Below are 17,241 nucleotides of genomic sequence, written 5' to 3'. Positions count from 1 at the left end.
GCTATTAGTAATTAAGTTTTGGGGGAGTCAAAAGTTATGTGCAGATTTTCAACTGGACAGGGGTTGCTTTCCCAAGCCCCACATTGTTCAAGAGTCAACTGTAGTATTTTTATTTATTTAGTTTTGAGAGAGAGAGAGAGAGAGAGAGAGAGAGAGAGAGAGAGTTTGAGCAGGGGAGGGGCAGAAAGAGGAGGAGACACAGACTCCGAAGCAGGCTCCAGGCTCTGAGCTGTCAGCACAGAGCCCAACAAGGAGCTCGAACTCACAAACTGTGAGATCATGACCTAAGCCACAGTTGGATGCCCAACCGACTGAGCCACCCAGGTGCTCTTACTTTTAGTTACTTTAAATCCGTGAGAGGTACAGCATCACACAGGTTTTGTGGCCCGTGGCCTTAGGAGGAAGGCTGCTTTGGAATTTGTCACAACCCATGCCACTGTTTCTCTAAGCACAAGTTACTTTTACCCAGATTACCCTGGTTTTATTCTGTTTGCCACCAGGAATCACTGTGGTGTTCTTTGCTTTGTACACATAAGCACATCTCTTGCCTAGACAGAATTCAGTACTGAAGCATAAACACCTTCAATTTTAAGAAGAGCTGTGTGCTCCCTCTGGTTCCGGAGACCCCACTTATAGCCAGCAAAAATGGCTTTGGACCACAGCCTTCCAGACATATTTGTCGTTTCAGGAGTCCTGAATCCATAGGCTCCAAGATGGTGGAAAGAGTCACAGAACAACACTTTTAAATTTTGGTGAAGAAAAAATTATTAACTGTTCCTTTAATCACCATGCTTTTGATACCAATTCTAAGAATCTTTGCCTAAATCTAGGTCCTGATTATTTCCTATGCTTTCTTCTAAAAGGTTTATAGGTTTTGGTCTTATATTTTCATCCATGATTCATTTTGAGCTGATTTTTGTATAGGGTGTGAGATTTAGACTGTTTTTGTTCTGTTTGACCTATGGACATCCATTTGTGCCAGCACCATTTTCTGAAAAGGCTATCCTTTCTCCCCTGAATTGCTTCTGCACCTTTGCAAAGAATCAGTTGGGCATTTCCGTGTGGACCTGTGGTCCACAGCACTGAACTCTGTTTGCACCACTGTGGATGGTAAGCTTACATCAGGCTCATTGACTCCTCCTACTTTATTCTTTTTCATATTTTAGTTTTTCCCAGATCCCTTGGCTTTCCATATAAATTTTAGAAGAAGCTTATCTGTATCTACGAAAACTCCTTGCTAAGATTTGATAGGATCTGTATCAAACCTGATTTATTATCAGTGTAGGGAGAACAGATCCCTACTGTGTTGTGTCTTTTAATCCATGAACACAGTGTGTCTCCATTCATTCAGATCTTCTTTGCTTTCTTCTATCAGGATTTGGGGAACCCAGTTCCGAATTGAAGTCCACCAATGAACTTGGAATCAGATTCTTTCCAGGTGCCTACCAGGAAGAACCCAACTGGCTGACACCTTGATTCTGGCCCTTGTGAAACCTGGAGTAGAGAAACCAGCTGGGTTAACTGGGACTTCTGAGATAATAAATTTAGGTTGTTTTAAACCACTGAGTTTGTGGTAATCTGTTAAGATGGCAGTAGAAAATGAATAAAGATAATATAAGTGTCACCTGGGAACTTACTAAAAATTCGGATCCAGACCTACAGATACTGAATCTACATGTAACAGGATCCCAGGTGATTTGCTTACACTCATTTTTGAAAATCACTGGTAAAACTTTGCCTGCTGTAGAAGTGAAACAAAGAAACTGAAAAAGAACCCAGGTTTGAATGTTCACAGAAAGAAATTTTAATGACCAGAAAAGAAAAAGAACACCTTATAAGGAACGTGGGCCAAAGACTCTGGGTTCAGAGAGTCTTACTTTCCCCGTACCAGTCAGGGTTCAACCAGAGAACAGAGGATATCTGTCTACCTAACTACCATCTGTGTATCTATCAACAGGCTTATGCTTTTGGGGGGCTGGCTAAATAGCCTTCATGAGGCTCCAAAGCCCACAAGCAGGTAGTCAGGAAGGGAAGATCACAAGCCAGCAAATACCTGTGTCTGTTCGTTTGACATTTGTGACAAAGGTATCCTGTGGAAAGTGAGCCTGTGTGGAGTTGAACACACAGGGCTGGGTCAGGAGTCAACCAGAAGGAAGATCCAGGTACCTGAGACGCTGGTGAGCCAGCGGCTTAGCAACAGCACCTGTGTGCCACCTAGTGGCTGTGGCCTCCTGCCTGCCCGGTAACTCTCAAGGGACCATCTTTGCAGCCCATCCTAATTGCAACATACTCAAAAGAGGATTCTGGGGAGTGTAGTTTAGCTTGGCCAAGCTGACACAACATAAGCCATCAAAATCCACCCCTGTCAACGTGGTACCAATACCCATTTCCTTAACCATACTTAGTCGCCTAATAAAGACAGTTACAAAACTGCACTTCGTCTAAACGATACCGGAATCCTCATAGAACCATCACCACACTCTGTCCTCAAGAAACAATACAAAGTCCCTCTCCCTCTCCTTACCCCTCCCCTACTTTTTTTTTTTTTTTTTGTCTTTGCTGATGTTCATTCATCTCCTACCTGATTCACTCCTTTTGAAACCCATAACCCAAATACTGAGGTATAAAGTTAACTTTATATCGACATGTTACCAGCAACAGATGTTATGTTAAATGATAAGGAGAGACAACAAAAAATCTGGTTGATACACATAAACATTCATAGCAAAACAAGAAAGTCATAACTACCACTGTGCTTTTTTTTGCAACTAGTCACATGGTCTTAACTGTTATTTGTAACAACGTTCTTTCACTATCCATTCCATGTTCCCATTGACCCAGCAATCACCTCAGCTGCTTGTGGTTCTCTGCCTCGTGGAGTGACCCAAGCCTTCATTCCCAAAGAGACTGAGGCCCGTGCTGGGTTGTCATAGTCATCCACCGACGTTAACCACAGGTCGTATAGCACTAAAATATGCCCAGAAACTCCTGGATTCCTCCTTATTCCTCATTGTCTAGTACCAACCCACTTTCCCCTTGGGGTGATCAGTCACCCCAGCCAGTCTAGTGAAACTTTGTTGATTCAGGGGCATTGTGGAGCCCAAAGTGGCCAGCTATCAGTCTCAACTTCCAGTCAACGGAATCCTTGTGGTGCCAGGTGGTGTCGTCTAGGCGAGCATTCCTCCCTAGACCAGCAGAAGCTAAGGTCAGATTCAGAAATAAAAATTTTGCTAGTGCATTTCTGGTAGGGGTAGAGTGAGTGAAGTATCTTCTATTTCCACCCCTTGATTTCTGGACTTTTTGACCCTCCCTATGGGAGAAATAGAATCATATATTAGACGTTGATTTAGAGCATATATCGCATCCTGGAAAACAATACCAATTCTGCAAAGCATGCCCACTTAGCTGAGCCATAATTGAGGCTTTAAGATGCCATTTTACTGTTTTATCAAGCCACGTGCTTCAGGATGATGAGGACTATGGTAAGACCAGGGAGATCCATGAACACAGTCCCAGTGTCCACTTCACTTGCTACGAAATGGGTTCCCAGGTCAGAAGTGACGCTGTGTGGGGCACCTGGGTGGCTCAGTCGGTAAGCATCTGGCTTCAGCTCAGGTCACGATCTCGCAGTTCATGAGTTCAAGCCCTGAATCGGGCTCTGTGCTGATAGCTCAGAGCCTGGATTCTGCTTCAGATTCTGTGTCTCCCTCTCTCTCTGCTCCTCCCCCACTCACACTCTGTCTCTCTCTCAAAAATAAACAAACATTAAAAAAAATTAAAAAAGAAAAAAAAAAAGTGACACTGTGTGGAATACCATGATGGTGGATAAGACATTCTGTAAGTGCACAGAAGGCAGCTTCGGCAGAAGCACTGCAGGCCAGGAAGGCAAATCCATATCCAGAGTAAGTGTCTTTTCCAGTGTGAACAAAACACTTCCCGTTCATGGTGGAAGCAGTTGAGTGTACTTAAGTAGCTGGCTGATCACACTGAGAAATGATGCATCCTGAGAGTTTAGTGTTGGTTTCTGTTGTTGACACATAGATTACTTAGCAGCGGCTCTAACAAGGTTGGCCTTGGTGAGTGGAAGTGAGCCCATGCGTAAACTCAATCCCTGCATCCATGGCCACTTTGTTCAGGATCCCATTAAGCAACGACAGGAGTATCTACGGAAAGAGGCTGACAACTATGACACAGGTCACCCTACCCACCCAATTATTAAAATCCTCTGCTGAGGTCACCCTTTGGTGAAACACTTAATGGTACATGTGTAACTTCATGTTCTTGCTCATTTGGAGAGGTCTATTCAGTTTTCCCCAGACCTCCTTCTAATGGTTCCTTGAACATTTCAGCCAAACCAAGAACTACAACCCAAAATTGTTAGACTCCTACTTCTGGCCATCTCTCGCCTAAACAAAATAAACAACCAGGGGCACTGCTTGAAGTTAGGTCTCCTGGGGGACTTCCTTTTATCACTGTTCTAGACTGTCCATCCCAGAGCAGGCCTATAGTGCTGCAATGGTCTACTTTTGTAGATGTCATGCAGATTCATCCGTAAACCAGGCCCAAGTTGTTTTCTTACTCCTTCAACTGGTCATAGAGAACTCCTCATGAGGCTATAGGTTCAGGCAAATAGAGAAGTAATGCAACAAGAGTAAAGGTCTTGAGTACTTGGGTCACTTCCTCATGTAACTTACATTTGTCCGCAAGACTGCTCAGGCCTGACCATATGTATACAACTTCCATTTAATAATGAAGCTGCTGTGCGTGCCCAATTTTAAGGCTTGGTATATCGAATAACATCCAATTCATGGTGAACAGATCAGGTTACATGACAACTTAGTGGTCTGTGGCCAAACATTTATTCTCTAGTAAGGTCCAGTAGCAAGCCAATAGCTGTTTCTCAGAAAGAGAGTAACTATTTGAAAAGAATGGCATGGCTTTGCTCCAAAACCCTAAGAGTCTGTTCTGTGATTAACCTATAGGGATCTGCCAATGTCCTTTTTTTTTTTTGAAAGTTTTTATTTAAATTCCAGTCGGTTAACAGTGTAATATTAGTTTTAGGTGTACAATATTATGATTCAACATTTCCATACAACACCCAGTGCTCACCACAACAAAGTGCCCTCCTTAATCCCCATCACCCATTTAGCCCATCCCCCCCACCCAGCTCCCCTCTGGTGACCATCAGTTTGTTTTCTACAGTTGAGTCTATTTCTTGGTTTGCCTCTCTTTTCTCTCTGCTCGTTTGTTTTGTTTCTTAAATTCCACATGAGTGAAATCATGTATTTGTCTTTCTCTGACTTATTTCACTTAGTATAATCCTCTCTAGCTCCATCCATCATTGCAAATGGCAAGACTTCATTCTTTTTTATGGTTGAGTAACATATATATGCATATATATACATATATATATGCATATATATGTATATATATATATACACATATATATATATATACACATATACACACACACACATACATACATACACACACATACATATACATACTACATCTTTATCCATTCTTCAGTCGATGGACACTTGGGCTATTTCCAAAATTTGGCTACTATATATAATGCTGCTATAAACATCAGGGTGCATGTACCCCTTTGAATTAGCATTTTTATATTCTTTGGATAAATACCTTCCAGCAAATTGCTGCATGGTACAGGTAGTTCTATTTTTAACTTTTTGAGGAACCTCCATACTGTTTTTCAGAGTGGCTGCACCAGTCTGCATTCCCACCAGCAGTGCAAGAGGGTTCCCTTTTCTCCACATTGTTGCCAACATCTGTTGTTCCTTGTGTTGTTGATTTTAGCCATTCTGACAGATGTGAGGTGATAGCTCACTGTAGTTTTGATTTTCATTTCCCTGATGGTAAGGGACGATGAACATCTTTTCATGTGTCTGTTGGTCATCTGTATGTCTTCTTTGGATAAATGTCTATTCATGTCTCCCCACCCCATTTTTTCTTTAAAGTAGGCTCCATGCCCAGTGTAAAGCCCAAGGCAGGTCTTGAACTCATGACTCTGAAATCAAGACCTGAGCTGAGATCAAGAGTTAGACGCTTAACCAACTGAGCCACCCAGGCACCTTTTTTTTTTTTTCCCTACTCATGTCTTCTGCCCATTTTTTAAACTGGCTTATTTATTTTTTGGGTGTTGGGTTTTAAAAGTTCTCTATGTATTTTGGATACTAACCCTTTATCAGATATGTCATTTGCAAATATATTATCCCATTCCATAGGTTCCCTTTTAGTTTCATTGACTGTTTGCTTTGCCATGCAGAAGCTTTTTCTTTTAAGTGTCCATAGTTTATTTTTGCTTTTGTTTCCCTTGCCTCACGAAACATATCTAGAAAGAAGTTGCTACAGCTTATGTTAAAGAGGTTACTGCCTGTGTTCTCTTCTAGGATTCTGATGGTTTCCTGTCTCACATTTTAGGTCTTTAATCCATTTTTTTAATTAAAAAAAATTTTTTTTTAATTTATCTTTGAGAGAGAGAGAGAGAGAACAAGTGAGGGAGCAGAAGAAAGAGGGAGACACCAAACCCAAAGCAGGCTCCAGGCTCTGAACTGTCAGCACAGAGCCTGACATGTGGCTCAAACTCACGAACCATGAGATCATGACCTGAGACGAAGCTGGACACTCAACCGAGCCATCCAGGAGCCCCAGGTCTTTAATCCATTTTGAATTTATTTTTGTGTATGATGTAAGAAAGTGGTCTGGTTTCATTCTTTTGCATGTTGCATCCAGTGTTCCCAGCACTATTTGTTGAATAGACTTTTTCCCATTGGATAGTCTTTCCTGCTTTGTTAAAGATTAATTGACCATATAGTTGTGGCTTCATTTCTAGATTTTCTATTCTGTTCTATTGGTCTATGTGTCTATTTTTGTGCCAGTGCCATACTGTTTTGAATACTATAGCTTTGTTTATATAACTTGAAGTCCAGAATTGTGACGCCTCCAGCTTTTTTTTTTTTTTCAAGTTTGTTATGGCTTTTCAGCATCCTTTGTGATTCCATACAAATTTTAGAACTATTTATTCTAGCTCTGTGGAAAATGCTGTTAGTGTTTTGACAGAGATTACACTGGGGTATGCCAGTGTTTTTAAGAAACATCTCTATCTAACACTGGATACGCTCTATTATGTGGGAGGAATTTCTAGTTCCTAAAAGAGCACTTAAAGGGGCTGTAATCTGGGGCACCTGAGTGGCTCAGTCGGTTAAGTGGCCGAATTCGGCTCAGGGCATGATCTTGCGTTTTGGGGAGTTTGAGTCCCATGTTGGATTCTGCACTGACAGCTCAGAGCCTGCTTGGGATTCTCTGTCTCCCTCTCTCTCTGCCCCTCCCCGGCTCATGTGTGCTCTCTCTCTCTCTCTCAAAAATGAATAAATAAACTTTAAAAAGAGGGGGGAGGGCGTAATCCAACCTACTTAAAAGGGGAATCTGGAAAGCTTGGGTTATTTTAGACAGTAGGGAGCCAAAGATGGATTTGACTTAAATGGCCTTTAGATAAGCATGTAAAGAAATGGTCATTGGTAAAGGTTGGGTGCTACTAGACATCTAATGGGGAGGAAAGTAGGTGAAGAGACAAGTACTAGTATTTAGTGACTATCCTCTGTATGCCAGGTACTGTGCTGGGCTTACATTTATGATGCTTATATTGATGCTTTAATTCCTACAAGTGGCCAATTTAGGTATTATAATCTGTTTACAAATGAGGAAACTGAAGTTCAGAATAGTTCAGTGATATATGCAAGAAAAAAGGAAGAAACTAAAGTTTTTTACTTAAACATAGGTCTCTAACTCCAAAATTCATATGCCTTTCACTACTTTGGCCAATTAACTGAAAGGAAGAAAGTAGCTGTAGATTGCAGGGAGGACTATCATTCAGGAAAACTAGATGGAGGAGGGAATAAAGGGGAAAAAGGGGGGGAAGGGGGGTGAAAAAGGCAGATAGTTACTAAATGAGCAAGATGGCTGCCCTTCAAGGAGTAAAAGCAGGGCAAGAGTTAAAAGGTGTCATTGTGAGTGCTGGCCTCCTATACCTACATAGGCATGCATTTTGAGGGAAATAGAATTAAAAAAATTTTTTTTTAACATGTATTCATTTGTGAAAGGCAGAGAGAGACAGAGCGTGAATGGGGGAGGGGCAGAGAGAGAGAGGGAAACACAGAAACAGAAGCAGGCTCCAGGCTCTGAGCTGTCAGCACAGAGCCCAATGCAGGGTTTGAACTCACGGACCTCAAGATCATGACCTGAGCCGAAGTCAGCTGCTTAACCGACTGAGCCACCCAGGCGCCCCGGAAATAGAATTTTTAAAAAATAGTTACACATGCAAAGTTTTGTCACCATAAAACTGAAAGGCAACAAATGAATCTAAAAAGAAAATCCACAAAGGGTGCTCCATATGAGGTAGATATGCATGTACAGTCAGACTTAGACACACCAAATAAACAAGACTACAAGGGGCACCAACAAGGATTATGTCTTCTGCCCCAAAAGCCATCTTCTAGGGGAGGTTTTACCCATACAGAGTTAGAAAGTAAAACACGTTGCTATCCAGGCCCCCAAATATATACATTTTTGGAGATGTAAATTTTAAATGATATTAATGACTGATTATTCGGCTAAATTATACTTCCTTATTTGAATATGTACAATTTAGTTGGTACATATATCTTTTAAACCCTCAAGTTATTCAGTGGATGCCTCAGAGTGACTGGATTTCTGTTAATAGAAAAGGTTTATCCTAGCAATAATCCTGTATAATTAATGTTTTGTACCTTCCCCAAAAGATGTGTTAAGTGATTAAGGACTCTAAGTATGTTGAATTCCATCTTTTGCTAGTAACACTAAAAATGTGAAGAACATGAAAATGGAGTAGCTAAAATGTCAGAAAACAGAAAATTGTTAATCCCATTTGTCTCATTCCAAGTCCAATAGCAAATATCCCAGATCTGATATCCAAGTAAGTCCCAACGACTCCTACAAAACCTGAAACAACCAACCAGCAAAAATTCCCAGCAAACAAAAACAACCTAAGAGCTAAAGCATTCTCAATGAGATCACAAACACTCCATTTTCCTTTTCATTTCACATTTTAATTTCTACCTGCATTATTTCCAGGGAACAGAGTGCTGTGTTTTTTAGCTCTGTATTCCCTGAAAAATCCAATGTAACCTCAAGTCATTTGGCCACTGATGTTTGTGATGCTGAAATTGGATGCTGGGTAAAAATTAGTATAATAAAACAACCCAGAGTGCCTACTGGTGAGAGGCAAAAATGATTACATTAGCACTTTCTGTCACTGCTAGCCATGTGGTTCTTTGCTATTTGTTACACATACATACATACAATTAGCTCTCCTTTTTTCCCTGTTGCCCTAAAAGCCTCTCTCTGCTAAGAATCTCTACCTCCAGCGTCCAGCTCAGTGCCCTACTCAGAAGCATTTACTGACACAGCTTAACTAATCACAGAAAATCTGTTTCCTTTCTTTGTCATAAGGTTCTGGCAAGAACCTCATTCATTCATTCATTCATTCATTCATTCATTCATTCTCCCAGGCCTGTTTTAGGCGCCCCAGATGCTGCCTGAACAAAATAATAACAGTCGACACGTACAGTTGTTAACTCCCGCCAGGCACGGTTCTGGGCAATTTACATTTCTTACTCACGAGTTAAAAACAGACACGAATCTCTGCCGTCGGGGGCTCAGACCCATGTCGGGGTGGGAGTGAGTTGGCTGTGAGGCAATAAGCAACAGACGAAAACGAAGAGCGGGTTATAGAGGACATGAAGCAGTAGGAGCTGTATGAAGAGCAGTCGGGATGCACGTAGGACAGGCCTCCCTGAGGTGACCCCTGAGTCCCGCAGGCCACGGAGCGGGGCCCGGACCCTCCACCCGTGGCCGAAGCCTCCCAAAGGCCCTGCCGCGGCTCCCCAGCCACCACGCGCGGTCCCGCCCCGGGCCGACTTCAGCGCGGGGCCGTCGGGGAGGGGCCAGGAGGGAAGGACGATGGAGGCCTCCCCGGCCCGACCCCCAACTCCGCGTCCTCCCGGGGCTCCCAGCCCTACCTGCAGAAGACGTCAACCGAGAAGAGCTCCCGCGGCGCACAACCGGCCACCGCGGGAGCCGCCGCGCTTTGCGTCTGCCGGATGCGCTTCCGGGCCGCTCTAGGATGGCATGAAGGTCCCTAACTCGATGGTTGTCCTGAGAACGTTGTAGGGAGCGGCTGGCTGGGCCTAGCGGGCCACGGGGTGCGGTTCTCCCGGCTCGCCTTCCCTTTCCCTGCCGAAGCTGGCGCTCTGCACCCCTTCCTCCCGCGGACTGTGGGGGCCCAAGTCCGTCTGTAAGGTTCAGACGCTTTCCTTATAGGGTTGTTTGCCCACTTGACCAGGCTTGTTCTATATGGTCCTTTAGCAAGTAAGTGCTTTGTGAGTACTTGCTAGATGAAAATAGCGCCTTACCCCTACCGGCCTGCTACTTATCTGTCCTTTGATCAGGGACCAGCCAATGAACATGCAAGATCCAAAAGAAGTGCCTTGCTCGTAGGAAATATGAGTGGGCAGCCCTGTTGATTCTTCTTCCTCCTCCTGGTTCTTTCTCCTTTCTCCCCCCTTCTTTCTGTTAATATACCCTGCTGAGAAAACAAACTTCCCACAGATAAACTTTGTAGGGTATTAAATTCAATACTGGTGGGGACATGAGTCAAAGGATGACGATTTCAGCGTTTCATTTCCTGGTTGAGAGAATACAGCCTAAGGAATCAGGTAGTACATTTAAAAAGCTGGTCTTGGGGTGTCTGGGTGGCTCAATCAGTTAAGCATCTGACTTTGGCTGAGGTCATGATCTCAGGTTAGTGAGTTCCAGCCCCACATTGGGCTCTCTGCTATCTTCGCAGAGTCAGCTTTGAATCCTCTGTGTTCCTGTCTCTCTGCCCCTCTCCCCTGCTCTCTCTCGCAAAAATAAAATAAACATTAAAAAAAAAAAAAAAAAGCAAGCAAGCGCAGAAACGTTCCAGAATTTAAACCAAGAAAACATGTGTTTCCTACTTCCATTTCTTGCCAGTTTTCTTCTTTTCAACAAATTTCTCAACTTCAGCACTATTTACATGTTGGGCTGAATAATTTTGTTGTGAGGGGCTGTTCTGTGCATTGTACGATCAGCAGTATCCCCGACCTCCACCCACTAGATTCCAGTATCTCCTTCCTCTCCCCTCCCAGCCACTAACTCACCTCCCCCAACACTGACCCCCCACCTTCCTGCCAGCTGTGAAACAAGTCTCTTGATATGGTCAAATGACTCCCAGGGGACAAAATCACTCTGGTTGAGAAGACATTTGAAAACACTCATAAAAGACCTTCTTCATATGGTCTTTTCCCACCCACATCTCGTGGCAACTCCACTGAAGCAGTCCAAGCAGCCCCTTTTTCCTGACCTTTCAGATTCTAGTAGTCCATATTAAATCTAAGTTACCTCATTAAAAAAAAAAAAATTGTTTTAAGTTTATTTGAGAGAGTGGGGGAGGGGCAGAGAGAGAGAGAGAGAGAGAGAGAGGGAGAGAGAGAATCCCAAGCAGGCTCCTTGCTGTCAGCACAGAGCCCAATGCAGGGCTCAAACTCATGAACCATAAGATCATGACTTGAGCTGAAACCAATAGTAAGGCACTTCGACTGAGCCACCTAGGCGCCCCTAAGTTACTTCATTTTTAGCATGAAGTCTAATGATGTGTCACCACTCTACCTCTTCTGTTATGGCTGACAGCATTGCCTTTGTAGGGTAAAAGCAGTGTAATGAAACTATTTTTTAAAGTTTATTTATTTTGAGAGAGAGACAGAGACAGAGAGTGCATAAGCGGGGGGGGGGGGGGCAGAGAGAGAGGAAAGAGAGATTCCCAAGAAGGCTATGTGCTCAGTGCAGAGCCCAACGTGGGGCTCGATCCCACAAACCGTGAGATCATGACCTGAGCTGAAATCAAGAGTCAGATGCTCAACTGATTGAGCCACCCAGGTGCCCCAGTAGAATGAAACTATGAATAAACTATCAGGGCTCCAGATCATGGATTTCTTTCATACCTACAGACCAGCGAAGAAAACTGTATCATGAAGGGATGTATGGAGTGAGGGGTAGTTGGTCATTTCCATGTGATGGCGGTAGCTCCATAGGTATTCTTGGGGTATAAAGTTCTGTGTTCTCAATTAGTAAGTTCCCTAGAGGTTAGAAGGTCATATTTTTCTACCTCGCTTTTGCATTTAACAAACGGCTGACCCAGCACAATACACCTATCAAAGCTGACTGACAAAATGGTACTTCTTAGAGAAGGGGAAAAATGGGCAAAAACTTGAACAGATACTTCAGGAAAAGGCTTTATAGGAACGACAAATGCTCCCATGAAAAGATGCTCAATATCTTTAGTCATTAGGAAATGCAAATCACAATTACAAGAAGGTACTACTGCACACCTATTAGAACGTGTGAAATGAAAGACCGACCTTACCAAGTATTAGAAGAATGTGTAGTGAAGGAAAGCTCGTGCGCTGCTGGTACGGGTGTGAAAGAGGACAGACACTAGAAAACAATTTGAGTTTCTTTAAAAGTTAAAAATATTCTCATCACGTAGATCCAACCATCCCACTCCTAGGTATTTACTGAAAACAAATGAAAGCATATGTCTATACAAAGACTTGTACACAAATGTTTATACCAACTTCATTTTAGGAGCCCCCAAATGGAAATAACCCAAATGTCCATCAAAGGGTAACTGTATAAACAAACTGGTGTATCCATACAATGAAATACTCAACAATAAAAAGAATGGATTATTGATATATGCAACAACATGGATGAATATCAAAATAATTATGCTGAATGAAAGAAGCCTAAAAAAGGAAGGAACATACTGTATTCCATCCATACATAATTCTAAAAAATGCAAATTTATAATAATTTATAGGAATTTCTAGCAGAGATTGTCTGGAGATGACGGCAGGGTGCAGGGAAGTGTGGAAGGGAGGAATTACCAAAACACACAAGGCAACTTTTTTGGGTGATCTGTTCGTTATATTGATTGTGGTGATCAATAAAACACGGGTGTGTACATGTTCAAACATATGTGCAACTGTATACCTTTGCAGTTTACTGTACATCAGTTTCCCTCAATAAAGCTATTTAAAAAGTCATAACTGATTATATTGCAGATTCGAGGCAAATAAATTTTAAAATATAGATGAAATGGTTAATTTTCTAGGCAAATATTAGATCACCAAAATTGACCCCCATTATAAATAGAAAGCCCAAAAGGGCTTTTTATTTATTTATTTTTAACATTTATTCATTTTTGAGAGAGAGACACAGAGAACGAGTGGGGGAGGGCAGAGAGAGAGGGAGACACAGGATCTAAAGCAGGCTCCAGGCTCTGTGCCACAGAGCCTGATGTGGGGCTCAAACCCACGAACCACAAGATCATGACCTGAGCTGAAGTCAGATGCCCAGCTGACTGAGCCGCCCAGGTGCCCTCCAAACAGACTATTTTTTAATAGAAGAAACAGAGAAGGTTACCAAGGAACTGTCCCACAGAAAAGCACTCAGCCCAGATGGTTTTACATCAGAATTCAAACTCCAGAGACTAGCTAATTCCAATGCTCTATAAATTGTTCTAGAGTATTAACAATGAACAAAAATGTAATTACTTTTAAAATGCAGTTAAAGTGTTGAAACCTAGGGGTGCCTGGGTGGCTCCCTTGGTTAAGCATCTGGCTTCAGCTCAGGTCATGATCTCATGGCTTGTGGGTTCAAGCCCCGCGTCCGGCTCTGTGCTGACAGTTGGGAGGCTACAGCCTGCTTTGAATTCTTCCCCTTTCTCTCTGCCCCTCCCCTGCTTGCACTCCGTCTCTCTCTCTCTCAAAAATAAATGAAACAGTTTTTAAAAAATTATAAAATGTTGAAACCTAAACCTGAAAAATACAGTACAAAAAAAATTACAGACCAATTTCATATAAACATTGAAGAAAATGGAGTGAATAAAATATCAGCAAACTCATTAACACATTAAGAAAAGAATACACCATGACTAAGCAGGACTTATTGCAGGAATGCAATGTTGGTTCAATATTAGAAAATCCGGGGCGCCTGGGTGGCGCAGTCGGTTAAGCGTCCGACTTCAGCCAGGTCACGATCTCGCGGTCCGTGAGTTCGAGCCCCGCGTCCAGCTCTGGGCTGATGGCTCAGAGCCTGGAGCCTGTTTCTGATTCTGTGTCTCCCTCTCTCTCTGCCCCTCCCCCGTTCATGCTCTGTCTCTCTCTGTCCCAAAAATAAATAAACGTTGAAAAAAAAAATTTAAAAAAAAAAAAAAAAAGAAAATCCTTGCACATAATATAATAATGAAGTTAAAAAATAATTTAAAAAAATGTGATTTCTATAGATGCTAAAAAGACCTTTTATAGAATGCAGTCCATCTTCTAAATGGACTGTAATACCTATGCAAAAAAAAAAAAAAAAATAGGGATGTACAGCAAATACACTCAGAATTCTGAAATAATCATTGCAAAGTTTTAAAATCTATATTTATTCCTATATTTAGGAATTCCTAAATTCCTATATTCCTAAGTATTCCTGTATTTAGTAACCTAGTATAAAATACATAAGCCTCATTCTCTCTCATAGAGATTGGGCTATATTAACAACTTGCTGAAAAGCTTCTAAACATCTTTTCCCCTTTTAGTTTGTTTCAGAATTGAAAAAGGATAATAAGCAAGTTACAAGAAGCAAGTATTAGCCTTCACATTATATAATGTATTATCTATAAGGGGAAATATCTTCATCATTATTTCTCAATTTTACTATCTTAAAAACAACAACAACAATTAAACCAAAGACGGAAAATATATACTCTGAAGGATACTTGCATGGCCTTATGCTGGAGAACACAGAAGCAGTCCCAAATTTAGGGGAGCATCCAACAAATTAATGACGTGGTTCTTCATTACATGTACTGAAACTTTATAAATGTGATTCGTGTGTCCTGGGGTACAGACACAAACCTATTCAGCCCATAAACAAGTAAAATAAAATGACCACAGTAGACAGTAATCTGCTCTTGTTGAATGAAGCTCTGAGAAGAGCAGACCTGGGAGAAACATGTCCCCAGTGTGCACTGTCACCCAGGAGACAGTGTACCAAGTCCTGACATGCAGGTGAGCAGCTCATTTCAAAATTCCTGGTTGCTCACATCTACAGACTCCTCTAGATAGCAAGAAAGAACTGCTGACCTTTCCTTTTCTTGACCTGAGGCATCCACTGAATGTTTTTATTGGCCAAATTGGGCAATTAAGAATACCCATTCCATGGGGAATGGAACCTGTGCACTTCTATTAAATTAATTTTTCAATACTGTGGAGATTCTGTTGTTGAGATTTGGTCTCTGCCCATACAATTTCCTGTGATCCTGCCATTTATAAGAACCTCTCTCATACGGATTCACTGATGTTTACCAAGGTGGAACCACCCTGAAGACTTCCATACTCCTCACACTGTCTGGGTTTCTCTTTAGTGCGAATTCTCCACTGCTGAATGATAAAGCTGGTGATTCCACGCAAAGCATGCCCACATTCATCCCGCTGACAAGATCTCCCTCCTGCGTAGACTCTCTGGTGCAGTCGGTCCTGACTTCTGGGCCAAGGTGTTCCCATTTCCTTCACGTACAGTTCGTTGAGGTTCTGTGCTGAATGAAGGCCTCCTCACAGTCACCACATCTATGCAGTCTCTCGTTTGTGTGGATTCTCTGATGTAAAATAAGGCCACGATACATGAAAGCATGCCCACACTCCTAACACGGAGCATTTTCCTTGTGGTGGATCCCCTGGCAGGAAAGGAGGGACCCGCTACAAAGAAAAGCCTTTCCAAACCTGTTGCCCTCAATGAGGTTCTCTGCGGCATCTGTATTCCCTGATGCTGAGTAAGGACTCACCAGTTACTAAAGCTGCTACTACACTTACTGCATAGATGTTGCAGTTCTAGAGAGATCCCACCACAGCATTTCACATCTGCAGAATTGGAAACAAGTCCTTATTTTTATTCTTAGGATAACCATCTAAAAAAACGCACAGATAATTCAAATGTCAGTTGTCTCTTCTGCTGAGATAATGAGACTAAAAATGAAGAACAGTAACAAAGGTAAAACCCAGTTTGACTTAAAGTACACGCCTTTATGTGTCTAAACTGTCATCTCAGGTTGGCAAATTGCCCAAAAAGGCATGTGAGGTTCCACTTGGAGTGAGAAGAGACAGCTGGGAAGAAAGTTTGGAAGAGCAAGGAGGATTTTCCCACAAAATGTGACAAAGAACCAGGAAGGTATAATCAAAAAACTTAAGAAGAGATCAGTTTGAATCCAGAGATAAAAAATAGAATATAATGAAATCAAGAGAAATTTTAATTTGTTAGGAGTACTTAAAAGGATCATTTATACCAACTGAAATGTACCTAGGCCACTACTACAGACAAATAAATGCTCTACAAATATTGGTTGAGTGAATCAATGAATAGTGGGATATGACAAAAGTTAACTTGAAGCAATAGCTAGGTTTCAGTTATAAAACGCACACTGTTTTGATATGGGAAAATGTTTCAAAATTACATACTATTTTGATATGGAAAAACTAAAGTCGGGAAAAATAATTTTTCCAGTAATGTTCAGGACTAAAACATAAGAAAGCAGCACTTTGAAGTAAAGTAGCTGAATAGGTCACACCAAACAACAAAACTGCTCACAAATATAGCTGAGTTTCCACCTAAAGAACTGGGCAGACAACAAGGACACAGGGGCAAGTTTTCAAGGGAAAGGACATGAACTAATGAGAGACCCAAGAAGCTTCTTTTCAAGGATCTCTTCTCTCTGCAGACACCCTTTCTCACTGGATTTCTGTTTCAAAAGGCAATAATGATGAAAGTCAAACTAAAATTGGGTCTTAACAGGCTGCATGTGAAGCCTCGGATTCTGAAGTACTTTCTCTGCCATATCTTGTTCTATCCTTTAGCCTGGACCCTAGAGCCAATAGGATGAAGCTGGTCTTGGAAAACTGAATTTGAAGTTAAACACTCAGTAAAAACACCCAAACAACAACCCAACATCGGAAGCTTCCCAGTGTGCACAAATACCAGGGGGAATTAAAGCCCCGAGGGAGGCGCTGGGTTTTCACTTCAGAGACATATGGTGGATCCTACAGTTCAGCTTTACTGCTTTCT

General features: G+C 42.0%; 1 pseudogene across 1 annotated transcript; it reads right to left on the bottom strand.

Annotated features, from left to right (window-relative positions):
• Positions 1–137: 137 nt before the first annotated feature.
• LOC147580574 (large ribosomal subunit protein eL33 pseudogene) lies at positions 138–10,460 on the bottom strand (annotated as a pseudogene). The gene is made up of 2 exons (XR_015250712.1): positions 10,077–10,460; positions 138–3,185 (listed from the first exon to the last, which is right to left on the bottom strand). The product of XR_015250712.1 is annotated as a large ribosomal subunit protein eL33 pseudogene (transcript).
• Positions 10,461–17,241: the final 6,781 nt, after the last annotated feature.

Source organism: Puma concolor, chromosome B2 (genome assembly GCF_028749965.1).
Source record: "Puma concolor isolate L17-30 chromosome B2, mPumCon1.1.hap2, whole genome shotgun sequence".
NCBI classification, from domain to species: domain Eukaryota; kingdom Metazoa; phylum Chordata; class Mammalia; order Carnivora; family Felidae; genus Puma; species Puma concolor.
This window is presented reverse-complemented; position numbering and strand designations above follow the sequence as displayed.